This window comes from Bacillus rossius, chromosome 1, assembly GCF_032445375.1.
Source record: "Bacillus rossius redtenbacheri isolate Brsri chromosome 1, Brsri_v3, whole genome shotgun sequence".
NCBI lineage: Eukaryota > Metazoa > Arthropoda > Insecta > Phasmatodea > Bacillidae > Bacillus > Bacillus rossius.
The window spans coordinates 71,669,493-71,689,018 of record NC_086330.1 but is presented as its reverse complement, the minus strand read 5'-3'; the positions used below and the strand labels follow the sequence as shown (position 1 = coordinate 71,689,018).

Genomic DNA, 19,526 nt, shown 5'->3' with positions numbered 1-19,526 from the left:
AAAAATGACCTAACTCTCATTCAACGGGATCACGTAAATTATGACTCTACATGATATTCAACAAACACAACTTACAAAACACATTTTATATCAAAACTTAATTATACACATAGGAGCAATAAATTCGAATACGACGAAATGACAGTCGCGAGTCCTATATGAAAGGCACGTCTACAAACAAACATGAACCCTAGTGCCAAATGTGAGATTCCAAGGGTGACGTTTATCAATTTACGTAATAAATTTACGTTAAACATGCCAAACCCAAATATGACACACAAAATAAATGTAGAGAACAAGCAAACCGGGTTTATACGGCACACACATCCAGGGAAAAATTAAACTAAAAAACAAACCACAAGGCCAATATACGCATTACGTGGATAATACGGGGTGACGTAGTGCGACCCACTCGGAAACGAGTTGTAAAGGGAAAAGCTACCCTGGGATGGTACACTAGTAACAAGATAAACCGCGCCCTAGCTAGGCTGTAAGACATTGCTGTACCCGACATGCAACGGTTTATTTGTCAACTTAGCTGACAAGGTCGTGTGTCAAGGCGTACGCAATTGACATTTTAGCACTTTGCTCGTGGTTTAGATTCATAATTTGGTATATTGCGTTATTGGTACATATAAGTAATTACATTGTCATATTACTACTTACAAAAACAATTCTAACAAAAAAGGCGTTTCTGTTCGAGTAACATTTGTAAACAAACGCATATTTTGATACTTATATTGGCAAATCGCGAGTTATTGTTGAAGTCACGCACACGAGAAAAGTCGCTCTTCGCCATCATTATTCTACTGCATGGCTACTGCAGCAGCAAACACTGAGTAACTGTTCTCAGCTTTGCCTACCACAACCGGTCGTAGCCCATAAAGAATAATTCCCTGACGCTGTCGGAACTTGTTTCTCCTCAGAGGCGATAATGTTTTTGTTAGTTAAATTAATTATGCAATTATAAGTTTCGTCAAAAGCGAGGTCACTAGATAGGTAAAAAACTAACATACAACGGAAACCGATATTAGATTGGTCTGTCTGACCGGGTTTCTAACCCGGGTTCCCTGGAACACCAAAACATCGGGACAAGACTAGAACATGGTGTATGGTAAGTAACTATCCAAGAATTTGCCTGAGGTTTTTTTTTTCTTCGGAAAACTACGGGAAGTAAAATTCAAGTTGTCTGGAACCGCGTCCGTTCGAACTCGGGGACTTCCCAACGAGTCGACTGTCTTACCACTGGGTGGTGCTGGGTGCTTGGCGCGCGAATACCAGTTGACCCGTCGACCTGCCGCCACTCACTCATAGACCTTGCGCAAGGGACGATACCTCTCGCGCAGACCACCTTGCTGAGCTGTCACCGGTGATTTCCTATACGGAACGAGCGGCACACAATAAGGATCACGACCATGACCCTCACCGCAGCTCTCTCAAGGTCACACAGAGCCTTTTTGCGGGGGGGGGGGGGGGGAGGAGGAAAAGAGAGAGAGAGAGAGAGAGAGAGAGGGAGACACCCAGAAGAGGCACGGAACTCGTCTTCAGTCAGTCGGGTCACGCCCGTCCGGCAAGGTGTACACTTCCCTCCGGTGTACACTTCCCCCGCGTCGTCCGCCACCCACGGGTGCAAGCGAGTGGTCGCGCGGACTATACCGTCGTGACTCGGGCGGCCGGAAGTGCACGTCCTGAACTTCCGGGTCTGCGAGCGAGTCTCTCAACTGGATTGCAAGCTTTCGTCGGCCACGCGTCTGTGCGAACTGTAAGTCTCCGTCATATTATTTTAAGGAATAAATTAATAAGATATTCTGCATTTATGTAAAAAATATTCACTTGTCACTTACTGTAACTCAAGGGCGCCCATACCCGGGGGCAGGGGGGGGCCGTGGCCCCCCCCTAGCTTTCAGGGAAGGAAAAAAATATAGTGTAGTCAGGTGTTTTACTTTAAAGAAAATTATTTAAATTCGGTATTATGTAGAAGTGATTCAACACGAAGATATTATTGTATATCGTTTTTTACATGTCTATTTCATTTGTTATGTTAGTTCAAGCATTAGTTTCTGCTGCTGCGATATAAGGTGTTGTGTACAGGGAGAAAACGCTGTTCAAGCGCAACGCCCGTGGCGAGTCATTCCCCTTCGTATTCCTACCCAAGCTCGCGCGATAACACAACACAACAGATTTAGACCAGTCAGAGTTAGACGACGCGACAGTTGACATGTGCTTGTAGACGGCGAAATGTTTTGCTACTTTTTCGTCATAATAATGTGTATGTTCACAAATAACATCTCAAAACAGAGATTTTTCAATAGTCTTTAGGTCTACCTACAGTTTTATGCATCTGGTCTAGATTTAGTTTAGTGTATTCAGTCAGTATAAATAACTTAAGTGCAAATAAATAAGTGAAAAGTGTAAAGATAAAAACCATTGTTATTATGTAGTGTTTCTTAGTTTTCCTCATTCGTCACATCCGCTCAGAATATTCACAATTTTTAAGGTAAGCTAACACCTTTAAAGTTACTCAAATAAGAATTATTGTTCAGAAAAGTCTACAACGTAAAATTTATGTTGGAATTTTTAATTTAGAGGAAAACCACTTTTTCCCTTCAAAAGTGTTTAAAGGGATAAGGATTCCGCTACCTTCAGTAGACTCGAAAGCAATTTACACTGGAATCTCGATTTTACGTATGCTCACAGTCGCTTGGATTGCATTCGTAAAATCGTTATCTTCATAAAATTTCAAACACCCCACCCTGTGAAGATACATGTTATAATTTATTGAACGGAATATATATAATATTATATAGTAAAAACAATGACTGCTGTCTGCCCTCTGCCCTCCCCTTATTTTTTTTTTTAACATTCCACAACTTGCTTCATTGCACGAGTGATATAAAAGCGACATCACAGCGACTAAACACAGTTGCACCACGCATTGCATCATGTTAACTTTTGTGTGGTGACAGTAGGTTGTCCGACATGCCTTTCTTGGATATCTTTCCTTTTCGTAAGACGCGTGTTACTAAAATAAATTTATATTTGAGTTTGCAAACTTGTCCACTCCTTGCCAGAGACGACTGAACACAGACGAGACTATCCAGGGTCGGGTTGATGAGCTGGAAGAATTCCCTGCCTTGCATTTTTATGGACTTCACCTTATCATATTTATCAGTTAATCTTTAACAAATCAGCTTGAAAAATATTAATGAACGCACTTTTAGTAACATAATCGAGGAGAACAAGCACACAGTTCAGTGTACACCTGTACTGTTTCATAAAAGTGATCATAGGTAGGGACTGGAAAAATTCGCGGTTTCAATGACCACTAGGATAGACTAAACGATTCTCCTATGTACTCTGGCAACTATCACATGGTCATTGGCTACCGACTCGGGGAAACTGTTTACTGCGATTCTTATGATTCGATACTTCTTTTGTTGAGTGTTTGCCATTGGCTCAGAGTCCTTCAGGTAAATTGCGGTCCAATCACTGACGCAGCATTAAGCTAAACGAGTTTGGATTCCAGCCTGTCTCGAAAGGAATCCGCGAATTTTTACGGTCTTTAATCATAGGCTTATTTGGTGAAAAAAAACGCTGCTCTTTAACGACAGACATTCATTAAAAACACAGTACATTTTAGTGCGAGAAGCCCTTGAATTTGTGATAGCCATAGGGAATTATTTGTTTGTATAGTAAGTTAAAAAAAAGCTTAGTTGAAAATCCGCTCGTCACGTCTACTTGCTGCGTCACATACCATTTTTGAGCGTTTTTTACTGGGAAACCGATGCAGCGAAGGTAATTAATGCGAAAATTGTCAAGATAATGCCTAATGGCTTGGGTTGCTGGATATTAGCGGAAAGGAGAGGAAGTAGCTACTCAATATCGTTTCTTTCTCTCACGCTTCTCAAGGTTTCAAGCTCAGTTGCTATGTTCACGAGCTGGAAATGTTGGAATGGGTAAGGAATGTTGAGTATAGTTCATTTGCGGTAAAATAAATATTTTTACAGCCTTGGCATAATTTTTCAATCTAAGAAATTTCGAACTTTGCGACAAATAAAGTGTACCTAGTCCATTTTTTCTTTTCGATTTTGAGTTTGATGCCGCAATAACTTATACAATATTCACTAACGGTAAATGGCTGTTGTATTAGCTTTAAAATATGAATACGCTGTGCATTAAAAATTAATATCTTTATATGTTTTCATAGTGTTTTTTTAATTTTTTTAAAAATATATTTTGGTGTCAAATTTTCCGAATTTTAGATGGTTCCTGAAAAAAATGTATTCGTAAAATCGCGGCTTCGTTCAGTCCGGGCTCCGTAAAATCGAGGTTCTAATGTACTCTTAATTCTGAAGTTAAGTTCTGAACATGTTATTTAAGGGTTTATCAATGCCGTATTTACGCGCAGGCTATCTAGGCTGTAGCCTATGGGCCCGCACCACAAATGGGGGCCCGCACCACACGACACGAAAAAAAAAAATTATACTGCGATGTGGATCTTCTTATATTCTTAAAATACGCGTCGACATAGTATGTCCAGTTGTTTTGTGTGGATTAATTGCGCCGAACTAAACTCTTCTGTGGAAAGCTGATATATGAGTTATGTCAGCATTTAGAAATTTTCGATTATTTTCATTGGTTTTGGTGTCACTTAATTCCTTAACATCTAAATACTGTTTGGTTAAATAGTCTAGTTTAATAATAAACTAATTTTTTCTGTGCTTTACTACTGAATCCATCTGTGCTAATTTTAAATGATAAGCAATTATGATTCATATCGAAACATAGTAATATTCATTTAATTGTGAAACAATTTTTGACTGTAATTATAAGCGTAGTTCAGGTGTTACATTTAAAAACAACTGTTTTCTGACTGTGATAACATACTCAAATCGTTTCTCTCCCAAAGTTGAATATTTTGATCAACACGTTTTAAACTTTATAATTATTTTAATTTAATTTGTACGCGACATTTATTTAGGGGTAAAGAGAGCAATTAGTTGAAGGACTGTATTCTTGATATCCGTGTACCCGAGACGCTTCAAAAGTATAAGGACTCTATTCCTGCATTTGTGTTTCTAAAAATTCATTTGTTTCAATAAAATAGTTAATATTTAATTAATAAAGTAGCCAATAAAGATTTTTTTATGGCGAATGAGTACTGTGGTCTATTATTTTAGTAACAGGACAAAAAATTTTAACAGGGTCAGAACTGGAACTATTTTATGGCTAGTAACAAGCCGCAGTTAAGTCTTCCAAAATATTAAAAATACTTCATACCCCTAAGTCTGGCCCCCCCCTACAAATTATCATATGGGCGCCCTTGCTGTAACTATTACGATTAAATACAAAAAATAAAATCACTAGTTCAGAAAACCTATATTTGCCAAATTTATTATGAACATAACCGTTACCTGATCTCTTACATAAGCTTGAAAACGAGCTAAAATTCTTAACTGGACACAGGCACAAAGCCTTGATCAGTTTTAAAATAAAACTGTTTTTACAGAAATTATATACTCAAAATATAACCTCCAAGCAAGCGGCCAAGTAAATTAATTTTTTCCGACCGTCTTACGTCATTATTTGGTTTGCTCGTAACAATTTTTTCTCCTGGTAGGTTTCAGACTACGTATTGCCACGCCAGCTTACAAACGACTTTCGCGTGCAAATTTAAACATTAAAAAAAATATATATATTATTAGTGAATCAAGTACAACGAAGAACACAAAATTTAAAAAACGGTTAATTCTGCCAACATTACCACGAAAACACACTCAACTGAAGATTTAATTATTTTAATCTGCAAACACACTGACTGGACCGCGTGAACTACATTGTGTTAATGCTCGTGAAGATTACACGCATAGTTGACTGGAACTTATATTTTTAAATATAGCTTTTGCGATGAACTTTAGATAAGATAGTTTGTATCTCAAAGTCAATACTCTTCCGTTCCATTAATTCCATTTGCCACTAAAATATTAGATACTGTGGCAGGGGCATCAAAAACAAGTGTAACTTAGTTAAGTTTCACGAGTTTGTTTTTTGGTAAGATTGAAAAATAAATATTATGTAATATGTTTTTTTTGTTATACCGAGGAAGATTTTTAAGTGAAAATCAATGCAACAAACACGTTCACATTGTACTTGTTTATCACTAGGAAATTTTTCATTGCTTGTTTCCAAATTGATTAAAAAGTGTTAAGAAAAATAACTGTGAAGTAAAATTTATTAAAGTAAGAAAGTTGAAGTTAATAAATATATTAATAAAGATATGTGTAGTATGATTCTTCTTTTTTAAGCGTGAACAGTAACTCAAAAAAAAAAAAAAGAATTCAATGTTAACATCGACACATGCACAACTTTATAAATTGTACTTACTTACGCAGACATTTACTTTTTCTAAAATGATGAAACAAAGCTGTAATTTAACAAAGAATATATTTGAATTTACAATTAGTTAAATCCAAAACACGTTTTAAAAAAAATTGAAATCCTACGATTTGTTTGAATACAAATCAGCAAAATCGTAGGTTTTTTAATCGAGTACCTTTGCTATGTAAAACTGGGGAAAGTTTTTCAGTAAAATAAAATGCAGTTCAAAAGGAATAAAAACCTAAAAACCAATAAAGAAGATTATCTGTTAACATTGGACAGTTAGATCATTTATTTATCTAGACAGTAAAACTACGAGAAGAATTTTTAACTGATTTTCACTATATTTAGCTTGTAACATATAGATAAGTAATACATAAGAATTTTATAATGCGTTATTCGTAAGAACCTCCCACCTAATTTAATCGCTGAAAATAAATATACACTTTTCAATATTAGGTACAACATTTTTGACAAATACTTTAGCGAACGCTCAGACTTTGAAAGCGGAATATTCGTATCAAATTGACGTAATAACTATTAATAAATGATTGGCTAATACGGTATGACATTAATCTATATTTGTTTTGTTTATAAAATTGACGTAATAACTATTAATAAATGATTGGCTAATACGGTATGACATTAATCTATATTTGTTTTGTTAATTACGTTGCAACGTTCAGCTGTGAATGTCGGAATGTTTCTCGCAGAACATTAAAAAAAGTCTTTATTTATCTTATCTGAATTATAAATGATAACATCAAACGATTGTGTTGAACAGGTAAACGGGTCATAAAAGTATTTTAAATGTATGACTGCGTACGGGTGCTGATATTCTAAATGCTCAAAAGTAATTGACGTTTGATTAGAACAGCACGTGGGACGACAATGGTTGATTGGTCCGATCACTCCCGGCGGAGTCACACTCTAATATTATTCAAAGGGGGAACGTGGCGGATGTTCTTGTGAACAGTGGGTTTTCTCGGGGAATTCCCGATTTCCCATTAGTGCCAATTGCCCATTATCCTGTCAGTTCTTCATTAGAATCTCATTGGGTCACAGCACAACCTTGTCATAAACCGGAGACTTAGTTTTATGGACCTGCTAATGTTGCTACCGTCAGTCCTACGATTGGACTTGATACTTCCATTAAAAAAAACAACAGATTGTGTTATTCTTGAGTTGTGCTGGTTAAAGCCAACCCACTTCCAACGAGCTCATTAACGCCTGTCAACTGAATACCGATAGCTAAGTGAAAGCTGACCTGCGTACAAATTTTACTTACAAAACTTGGAGGGAATTGATACCAATCATCCAGCAAATTTTGAAGAATTTAGCTGCAGTTTCATGACCCAGCAATATAAGGGTTCAATGTTTGAACAGTTATGGAATCAACCCTCGTGCTCTAGTGTAACTTTATTTAACGTTTGAAATGTTGCCATCTAAATACAACATTTAATTTCACTGATGATTCACAATTCGAGGCTCTAGCGAATAAATGGGAAGCTCTTAAATCATGCTAAAAATAGTTGATAAACAATACAAACTAGAAGTTGTAACGATCAACTAATGAATTTTAATATGTAAAAATTAAGCTCATGTAAAGAATATTGTGGCAGTAACACACTTTAAGAGAAATCGAACTCGCGTCCTTCTACTCACATCATACGGTAGCGTTCTGGCTCACCTTTTCAGTCAGCGAAAAAAATCATTTGATAAGCTGCACAAGCATTCACTATGGGTGAGCGTGGAAAACCAATTTAGAAAAAAAAAAACAGACCGCAGTTCATGTGGATGGGACAGAAACAGCAACTACCTGGATGCATATTGAGTATCCTATTGATTGATAAACTCTTTTGTTCCGGATAGTACCGATCACCACAACCCAAAAATGCTTTAGGGAGCGTGCGTATCGCAATGGTGGCAGGTACCCACTTATTATTGGATCGTAGTCCCTGAAGACAGCATTGGTTAACCAGTGTTAGGATGGATCCTTACTACTCCTTCCCCAATATCACTATGGGTGAGCGTGGAAAACCAATTTATTTACAAGCTCGTCCTTTCATGACTTCATTAGTGACAAGAAAGTATTACTTACCTTTGTAAGCGTATTTATATTTCCTGGTATTCACAGATTGTTACACCCACGTATTAGCACTTATGCGTCTGGTGGCCACGATTCCTAGTTAGTGAGCAAGAAGTATCGGGTGCGATTCCCGACTGGGTCGAGGATTTTTCATTTGTGGCGAATTCCCTTGAGGTATTCAGGACTGGGTGCTGTGCTGTCCTTCACCTGCATGCTGCGAACACCTCAATGCAATGGAACACCTCCGCTAAAAAAACCTCAGTGGCGCTGCAGCTTCTTGCCGACGCTTTGAAATCGATCAACGAGCACTCACCATTGTCGATGTGTACGCAGACACAAACATTATAGAAACACTGATGTTATTGTTATGGCTTGGTCCCACACGCCAACTTTCCTGGTCGGTACTCGTTTCTGAGGGATGTCATATACATTCGACACGATAGCTCTTTTGCATCATGGTTTAGTTTCAATTTTTCTCCACACGTATTTACTGAAATATGCATGACATCAGTTTATAAAGTCGTGGTTTCTTGCGTGATATTTTACAGCTCAAAATAAAAGTTTAATAAACATCTAATGTGGAGATTCGTGACACAAAAAAAAAACACGTAAGAGCACTGTCAGAATAAAAGTACAGGGTAACTCCTTGATAAGTACTGATGACAGGCTACCTCTGCGAGGGAGATCGAGCCTTAAGAACCGCACCGCAGCAGTGCTGTCACAAAGCAAGGGTCGCAGGTGGCCCCCGGGCGCGCAGACCTGCTGTTCATGGCTGAATGGTACCCACGGGAACCCTCAATCATGGTGCCGCACGTCTGTAAGTTCCCGGAAACTAGCCCGCGTGCCAGCACGAACAGGAGTACACGCGGGGTGCGCTGCAACACAGGAGTCAAGCAGCGGAGCCTTCCCGAAGTAGGCGAAGCGTGACGCCGCGTCTTCGTGCCGAGTCTCGAGAAAATATCCCGATAATATTTTAGGTCCAAAAATGGTCGATGAGCGCTTAGCGTCAACGATTTCTTATGAAGACTCAACTCAGATGTACGTATCCTGTTAAAAACCTGCGTATCTAGTACTTTTTTTCACTAATTAACACCTGCCTTTAAACATGAACAACGTTTTGTTCCTCTATCACTAGTACGGGCGCCTATATTAAAAAAAAATGAAAAATAAAGTTTAGGCATATTTTTTTTCGCCAATCAGAACAGTCAAAAATCCTATTTCTTAACTAAAAAAAAAATTTTAAGTGTTAAATTTGTATGAAGTTATACTTAGACGCGTTATGAAAAAAAAAATGACAGTGAATTTTTACGTTGCGCACGCACAATGCAAGGAAATTTTCGCAGGATGGAAAACAGGCAATCCTGGAGAGTTCAGCCTTTTATAACAATGACAGTCGCACCATTTAATTGTCACGTTTCTATTTTTGCTGCACCCGCAATGACTAGATGATGTCACTCGTAAACTTTTTCAGAACGTGCTCGAGATGGCCTCAAGATCCTAATTTCAACTGTCGCAAGTTTTCGTGTGGATGTGTTCAAACTGTGTCAATTTAGACGCGTCTCAATATTGCATTAAGGCGATATGCTCGCTATGTTCGCGGTGTTCGCTATGCGTGTAAAATCCAGTTGCATCTCAGTTGTCACTGGCCAAACAAAGCTGTGTTCACTGTGTTCGCCATGTTCGCTATGTTGGTGACGTCGCCAGGTGTTTGGTTCTCGGTTATATTTATAAAACGTCGCTGACTTCGCGCATGCGCAGCTAAAAAAACACCTGCTTTTGACCGAAATTGTTCGGTAAATCTGTGTTTGATTTAAATTAGTATCACGTCGATGAAAAATTTCATTGAAGAAGTACGAAAATATCTTAGTTTATGAAATAAATCGATAGAAGAATGTAGAAAGCAAGATATGCGAGATAATGCCTGAAATTTTAGGGGGGTTTGGATTGAAGGTTACTAAGAAAATAATAATTTCTGTTATGGATTCCCATTGTTCCTTATTTTACTTTTATTCGTTGACAATTAATCGTTAAAGAATTATATCGTAATAAAATCATTGTTTATTGATCTCAAGCAAGTAGTCAATCGTTCTTCTGATAAAATGCTTTCTCTGTAATCAACATCTAAGAGGTGAATTATGGGTAATTATGTTTTAAAGATAAATAATATCTACGAATTTAAATAAATGACATAGGTTACCAAATATAAACATACAAATACAAACAACTACGATTTTTATATTTTGTGAAATTCAACCCATAAGAGAAAAAAGGGGTAGCTTTATATTTAAGATTAATAATTACATATTCTAATTTAATTAGGTAATAATAATAACAAAACAAAAAATAAAAACCACAATTGTTATATTTTTCTTAATTCAACCCCTACAGTGTGAAAAAGAGGTCAGTATGCTTTTAAGATTAATAATTATATCTCCGAATTGTATTAAGCATAATATGATATTGGTTTTGAATAATAAACATACAAAAAACTAATGAAAATGTTTACATTTTCCCTAAGTGGTGAAAAGGGGTTAAGTATATTTTTAAGATTAACAATGATATCTCAAAATGTATAAAGGTAGTAAATTATAATGGGGAACATTAATAAACATACGAAAATTTTCAACTACAATTTTTATATTATGCGAAATGCAACGAATAAGGGTAAGTGTGGTTTCAAGATAAATAATTATAACACTAAAATAAATCAAGCATAATAAATTATTTTGGGCACTAATAATAAACACGAAAATGACCAACCCTAATTTTAACACTTTGCAAAATTTAAACGCTAAGTTTGTTAAAATAGATAGGTGTGTTTTTTTAAACAATAGTTTGTCTGGATACAAAATAAGAATTAAATGCTCTTACCTTGTGCGCAATACAGTTTTCTGAAGAAATAATACACACTTGCACCAAACGACAAAGATTTTTCCTGCTCAGTAGGACACTCTTGAAAATAACTCTCCAGAAATTTTTTCTAATGCAGAAACAACACGTGTGGTCTACAGCGGCTTAATATTGAGTTAAAGATATGACGATCTTGCAGGTATACTACTCTTACAGGGAGTTCTGAAAAAAGAAATAACTAAAAACCGTCGATTTTTGAGATATGACGTTGTTTTAATGAGTGAGCGAAATGCGCTTTGTAAAGAGTCTTTTGTCTTTAGTCAAAATTGCGTAAATTCCTACCTAGTGATTATCACTACGATGTTACGTAAAGAAGCTTTGTCACCAATGATAAGCCAATAGATTAATATTTCGTGGAACCAGTATGATAACACGAATTGCTTCTAGTTAATGGTGACAGGAAAAAAGTAGGAGCACTGAATAAAAAAGAACAAACTTGGGCGAAATGCTGTATTAAATGTTATGTAACATTCCTTGCAGCGCCTTTCAACACGAAGTGAGGTGGCGCAATGGTAACACAATGGTAACACACATGACTCGCATTCTAGAAGATCTAGGTTCAAATCCTGGTCCGGTTATGTGTCTGTGTGTAACTTAATCAGCCATGAAATACAGATGATTCTACAATGATCAAATACGCATTTAGTCCGGAATTATTTTCGCAAAAAATGCGTGGCATTACCTTCTTTTCTTTCTGCTGGCTGTTGTAATGTTGCTAGTAAAATTAATTTTGCCTCGCCTCCATCTCTCGTCGCCAGAGTGGGAGACACGTCTGAAATAATAATAATAAAACCATATGTATGTGGCCTCTATGAGCGTTAGAATTAAAACTTCACTCACAAAGGAGAGAAAATTTCCACCTTGCTTTGATATTTTAAACACCCGTAATTATGCGTTGAAAATAGACATCCATGATTTCAATGAAACTTAAGAATGAATTTATAGGTCTAAGAAAAACAGAAAAAAAATAAACTGTCCTTTTTAAAAAATTCATTTGAAAACCAGTTGCCAAGAAAATGTTTGCAATACTACAAGAAAAATGTAAATTTTTTCAACATTTTGCACGTTTGAATTACGTTTTTGCAAAAGAAAAGAATATTTCATGTCGCGCTATCGAAAATTGGCGCGTAATTTCAAGTTTTGATTGACGTTTTATACAAGAATAATTTTTTTTACTCAATATAAAAGATAATTGAATATTGAACAATCATTTCTGACAAATGCTGAACAGCTCTGGATTGTGTTGTGTGATATCGCATGTAACAACCTCGTTGTAGACGAGACGTCAAACCGACTTAAACAAATTAAATATTTTCTTCCCTCTCCATTTTCATTTTTTTCCATTCGAAATTCCACAGTTAAGAACAACGAGGGTATTCACTAGGGTCTACCTACCCAATAATTCACAGTCGCTTTCCGAAAATGAGACGATAAAGTGAATATAGCCTGTTCATGAACTTCCAAGGAGATTGAATTTTTAATCTATTGGCTGAACAAACTACGCTCAAGGGTTGAAACTATTTGATTTGTTTGAATTGAAAGCGAATATATGCATTAACATTACTTCTCGTGGTGTCTTTATAATGTGTTAACTGTTCTTAGCAATTACATACGTGAATGCCCGGTTTATAACTCCCATAACATTACTTACATGTTGAGAATCACTATCGTATCCATGATGCAACGTCATGATTTATATTCTTAAAAGAGCATTGCCTCTGTAGAATTAAGAATAAATAGCTATATTTAAAAATAATTGTGAGTGCCTTAAATTTTAGTGCGATAATTGTGTCTGTGTTTGTAACACAACTTTTTCTGCGTCTGAATTTCGCTGTGAAAGAATTCCCAATGTATGTATAATTGAGATGGTCATACAAACAGAATATTGCAGCATTTAAAAAAAGTTGCTCTTTCTGCTAGTTACGGAACCAATGGCGTGTTTTTTTGTATGCCAACTGCGTCAGGTTGGCCAAAGGATTCAGGATTGCTTAAAACTATTTTATGCAATGTAGCTATGGTGACTTTTGCCATCCCACAATTTGACTTAGGGTAACGATTACAGCACACAGTTCTGGGTGTATACGAGAGTTTTCGTGCAGTTTGCTAAGCAGTGAGCACTGCGAGTGCTGGTTGAAGGCGGAGAAACATTCAAGAGAACGTAGAAACATGTTTAACAATCTGAATGAAAAAAAAAAAGGATTCGTGTAATAATCGCTGGAGTACCTTATCGACGGGGAGGGGGGGGGGGGGGGGGCATGTCAAAGAAATGCAATTTTCGAGTTAGAAATCTTGCGCACCAGGCAATCATTTTTGTGATATGACACATCACAGTGGAAACTTCTATTTGAGTGAAAAATCAATATTTAATTTTCAATTAAAGTTAAACTTAAAGTGCAGAACAAAATACTATGTATGTAGATCTCAATTAAAAAAATTGGTTGAAACAAACGGTCACACACTAGAATTGTATTCATCTGGATGGTCAATCTTTACATCATTGATTTCAGCCTACTATCCGGAGCTGCTTGCTTTTAGATGGTTTTCGTTTAACTAACGTCATTTTACAGATTTGCTCAAGAAATTATTACACAAAGACTTATATTCATACATCATCCGCGTAATATATTTGTGTTTCTTTTGTGACATTTCATATTCCAATATTTTACACGTACAGCCAGACATTGATCTAGCGTTCTCATGAAATAAATGTTATTTTTCTGCACTTAATAAGTCAGGGTTTTTTTGGAACAGCTTTTACAAGCGAATTTTTTTGGTAATAATTTATGTTTATAACCATGTAACAGACTTGAGGCCTGAACACAATTCGCTTTTTCCATGCTAGTGACATATAGATTTGTGGCGGAATAGTGATGTAGATCTCAAGTAGCGCTCGCAAATGCGTTCATTTTGATGGCAACTATGATTTCTTTTGCTGGTTTACTACCAGTTTGACTGGGCCTACACCAGCCCAGACACTGGACGTTAGAAGTTAGTGTTTGAAGCCGTGTGTTTGAACCCACGCCTCGTCGACAGCGAAGTGAATAGTGATGGACACATGGCATTACAAGTCAGGTGAGTTGGAGGACACTGTTAAAGCTTTGACCTTCTATGAGTATCCGAGTCCCACAATTTGCTTGGCGTAATTGTGGAAACCATTGATTGACTATGATATTTGGAACCCAGTGCCTCTTTAATGCAATCCCAACAAATTTTTAAATGATTTGCAAATTCATTTTTTTTTTACCACGAACAAGCCAACCATCTACTTTAGTTAGATACCTATTATTGCCATTTTGAAAATTTTTGATTTGTAAACATCTTAGCTCTCGGTATACGGCTTTGGCAGGGGGGGCCGCTCCGGTTGCTCGCGCGCCATTGGTTGGTAGTGTACGACGTCACTGGGGGGACAGCTGGTCGGGTGGAAGTAATGCCGCGCAGCGACGGTAATCGCCGGAGCTGAAGTGCGATTCAGTTATTGCTCCAAACTACATAAACATTTTACTTTCAGAAGCAGATACAGTAGCAAAAACAATTATTCGCAACACATGTATTTTATATTTAGTTTGTAGATAATATTTATCGAGAAATTACTTCTGTGTTGATAAATGTTTTAGTCCAATTTTTGAATGTAAATTTGCAGTATTTTACTTGTAAAAAGAAAAATTCGTTAATTTAAACGTTAAATTAACGCTTAGTTAAATTAAAGCTTAAATATATCTCAATGTATTATCACTGTAAAAGAAAAAAAATCGTAAACTGTTTTATTTCTGCGTGCATACTAGCTGCTAATATAATGCTAATATAAATTATTAGGCAATGTTTCCTCATGCATTTTTATTGTCAATTCTACGCATACCATAAGCATAGTGTTTCAAATGTGAGTAGGCCTAGTAGTACTCCAAAAGTTAATGGCAAAAATTTGATACAACAACGCAATTTACACTTTTCCAAGTGGCATTTTATACACATTATGTCGCGATGTAAATTTGTATTACTTACATAAATATAATTTTATGAAGAATAAAAGAGACGGCTCAAACCGTGTTTCTGTGACATTATTTATACAATTATAAAGTCTCTAAAAATCATTACAATTAGCTTAGTACATGCATCACTCGTTTATGTTTTAATAAAAAAAAAAATAATGCATCACTTTAAACATGTTACAGACGACGAAAGATGACGATGTCATGACATTTCATTACCTTTCGCATACAGGCGTATCCGAAGCTTCAACCGATGTCATCCTCAAGCGTTGCTGATCACTCCTAATCTTTAGCAGATGACGATGATGATAAAGATGATGATAACCATAAGCGGTTTTTTTTTTTGCTGCATGTTTTTTCAAGGCTTCAATTTTCTTTTTATGGTTTAAATGTCGAATGCGAATGAATGTTCTTGCTTATTTATTATTATTATATATTTCTGTTTATTTCAGGGAATTTCTCTTGCAGCAAAGATGTCATTTTTTCTATTACGTTTGAGCTCTTGGATATGTATGACCCATGAACAGCAGCAAACACGACTTCGAACTGCATTACTTTATCCAACCACTCGGGTGAAGGTATCGTGAGTCCTCCTCTTGATATTATTGAAAGCCAATCTCGGGGTGGACTGGTCATAGCACAATTTTCAATTGTTAATCCTAAACATGGGTCTATAGATCGGCATTTGAATGCTATGTATCCAGCTACTTATTTAACTGCATCTAGTTCATAACATTGATCCTATAATTTAAAAAAATAATCTTTAACATTTTTACAGCGGCGAGACCCGAATATTGTAAAATACTCCAACCACTTGTTTACCGACGTGTCACTTAATAAATTTAAGTTACTCTATGTTTTATTTTGAAGCCTGCGACCCTCCCTACATAAACTTGACCTGCCAGCTGTCATAATGAAAGAATACCCTATAGCAGTTTTAATTGGTATATTAAAATATGTACTTAATAAAAAATTATTTCTCTATTTAATTCTCAATAAAAAGTTAGTAGTTTAAATTTCTAACATTTGAGGGAATGGCGTACCTGATAAAAATCTACATACATTATTGAGCTAAAATCATACATAAGGTCAAGAGAATGTAGAAGGTTTTGAAGAATAGTTTACTATAACAAATAACACCAAATTATAAAGTTAGAATTAACTAAACAATAACGTAAATTACCTGCTCTTCCGATGGGTCCTTTGTTGACACTGTTTGTTGTGCATGCCAATTGGGTATTTGTTGGGAAGTAATTGCATTCGGTCGCAACTTCTTCCTTACTGGCAAGCCCAAAAGCTCGTTCTTTAAGTTTCGCTCATAGTCTTCTGAAAGAAAGTGGACTGAACACAAGCGAGCATTGCTGATATTAAATTTATCTTCCCGCTGGCATCGTGATACCAACACCTTTTTAAGTTCGAAATTTGTAGGAAAATGATGGTAAATAATGTCTGAAGTCTTGCGTCCATAGTTACTGCAGCTTGCTATTGCACAGTTGTGATTGCTTTTACCCATTGTTGAACAGGATATATAAAAATAAAATTATTTCTAGGAAATACTGTGAAAAGTTCGGGAAACATTTCCCGACACTCACACAAATTTCGTTTACGAAACGTTTAACATGTTCGAAAACGATGCAAAATATTCACGGATAAATAGCTACACAAGCTTACGAAAAGGATGAAAGATATTAAATAAATTATCGTTAAGTGTTTTAGGAAATAGTATGGAAAACTATTCACAACACAATAACGTCCACGTCACTGACCAACAGTCATAACGAACTAACAACTGCTATATTGCTGATTGTTGATCGCTAAAGCGGCGAGTCTCGTGTCCCCCAAGTGACGTCACGGCGTGCGGCGGAGGAGGGGAAATAAAAGCGCGCGAGCCCGGAATGGCCTACCTCCTATTTTACTTACCTTGCGGCTTTGGTATGGGTAATTTCGTGAAAGGAGAACGGAAGAAGATGAACGTAAATGTGACATAAAGATGATGGACCCACGTGTAGCAACATAAACCATATATAATTACATTCGTAAACATTAGGGTAATAACAAACGTATTTGTGTCCCAAATGAAACTTTATGACAGAGAAACTATCTGGAATATATTTAGTAAACTAAAAAAAAGTCATTGCAAAAAGTAATGAGAAGTTTAGAAATATCGAAGAAAACTGGCATTACAACTGTATAATACACATTCTCCTTACAACATTCAAACGGGATCGATAGCACAGCGGTAAAGCACGCCCCTGTTAACCTCAAGGGACATGATTCAAATATTGTCACTGAAAAGTTATTTTTTTTTAAATAACATTATAATATTATATAATAATGTTTAATCAGCTCAATAATGTTAATATTTGGTTGTAATAATTATTTACAGACTAAATTCGGTCATTCAAACAAAATTGTTTTTACAATCTTGTACTTAGTGTTATAATATGTGTTTTTAAACGTTTCAGGTTAATATCTTAGTAATAAAATGGAATAATAAGTTAAAACGTCTGTAGAAACTTTAAAGTATTAACTGTTTGGAGAATTTTAACAAAATGGGCAGTATTTAAATTAAATTCCTTGTCGAAAAGTTTGTTTCAACATTAACAACATGAGAACACACGAATTTGCACGTTACCGAGGTTAGATGCGCACACATCACTGGCGAGTCCTGAAAGAAAAGCATAAATCTTTTAACAGTTTTAGTGACTTTAACTAATGTGTGAACAGTTTTCATGATACTAGTTTACACTGATACAATACCCGAAACTGGAGACCAGGACTCCTCGACCGAAAGCCGGCGTGCATCGGACTGCGCTATACGAAGTCTAAGCAGTTATACCGCGTCACTAGATGTCAAATGGATGGATTTTATTTCACACGTTAATGCACACAAGCACACAGTCAACAGCTTTCTCTGCACCTCTTGCTGACGACTGACTCGGTGGCCACATAGCGAACAATGACGGGAGTTGCCAACCTTCGCAATAAGGCCATGGTACCTCAGAGCTCACGGCTACTGTTAAAACCACAGTGAAAAAAGTTAGACATATTTCAACATCTGATGTAGCCGTGATCGCTATCGCATTGCTCTCATGTGTCGATCATCTTGGCTTCGATTCCAACACTCCAGCACGGACCATATACACGCACACCTAGTCTTCATCCTACGGTTCGGAGTCCACTATAACCATGGAGATCCTTCGACGGGAACTCCTGTACAGAGCTGTGCGGCGGAAAACCCTGTGTTACCGTCTGTGAGACGTGATGCGTGGTCAGGTACCACCCTGTGTTACCGTCTGTGAGGCGTGATGCGCGGTCAGGGAGCATATTGTGTTACCACGTGTGAGACGTAATGGGCGTTTAAGGACCACCCTATGTTACCAACTGTAAGACATGATGCGCGGTCAGGCAGCATCTTGTGTTATCATGTGTGAGACGTGATGGGCGTTCAGGGACCATCCTGTGTTACCATTTGCGAGATGTAATGCGTGGCCAGGGACCACCTTGTGTTATCATCTGTGAGACGTGATGCGCTTTCAGGGACCTTTTTGTGTTGACGCGTTTATTTTCTTAAGCCTCGAGAACTGTTATCACAATATATTCCTTGGTGAGTAGTGTTTGAGTACGGTTTGGGAAGGATAAATATGTAAATAATATTTGTATTTTCTCTTTCATAGTTATGTACTCGTAACACCAAAACAACGTGCCAATTATTGTACGGATTATTTATATCGTACTGTTTGTACTCTAAAGTTAACATATTTTATCACGATTGTAACTATCGTGCACTTTTCAAGCGTATACAACTAGCGAAACACAGGGCGACTGTGAAAGGAACCGGCAATAGCCTGTAGCAGAGTTGACGAGCCTTTATTGATGAACATGCCAGTTTTTATAAAAAAAAAAAAAAAAAATTTGGCTTTGACGTACTATCAAAGAATCTTGACTTAGTGATAATAATGGATAGAAATAAAACTAGATGCTATTAATTTTAAAACTTTTTATTTGCAACTCGAAATTTGTTCAGTAATCGAAATGTTAACTATTGAATGTGTATTTATATAAAATAAATGTTAGTGTGATTTCTGCTGTTGCAAATTAGATGCTAAATAACTTATATTAGGATCGTATTTTGTTAATTTTAGCAATAAAGTGCATAGATT

The 19,526-nt window shown here is 36.5% G+C and overlaps 1 protein-coding gene across 2 annotated transcripts in view; it reads left to right on the top strand.

Annotated features, from left to right (window-relative positions):
- LOC134537508 (probable cytochrome P450 6a14) overlaps window positions 1-19,526 on the top strand; it is a 73,800-nt gene that overhangs the window by 4,797 nt on the left and 49,477 nt on the right. The window contains exon 1 of one of the 2 annotated variants that reach the window (XM_063378033.1): window positions 1,553-1,762. The exons of the other annotated variant lie outside the window; for it this stretch is intronic. The gene's annotated coding sequence lies outside the window, so the exon portion shown is untranslated. Of the gene's footprint in view, window positions 1-1,552; window positions 1,763-19,526 lie in introns of those variants that run through there. 2 annotated transcript variants of the gene reach the window in all.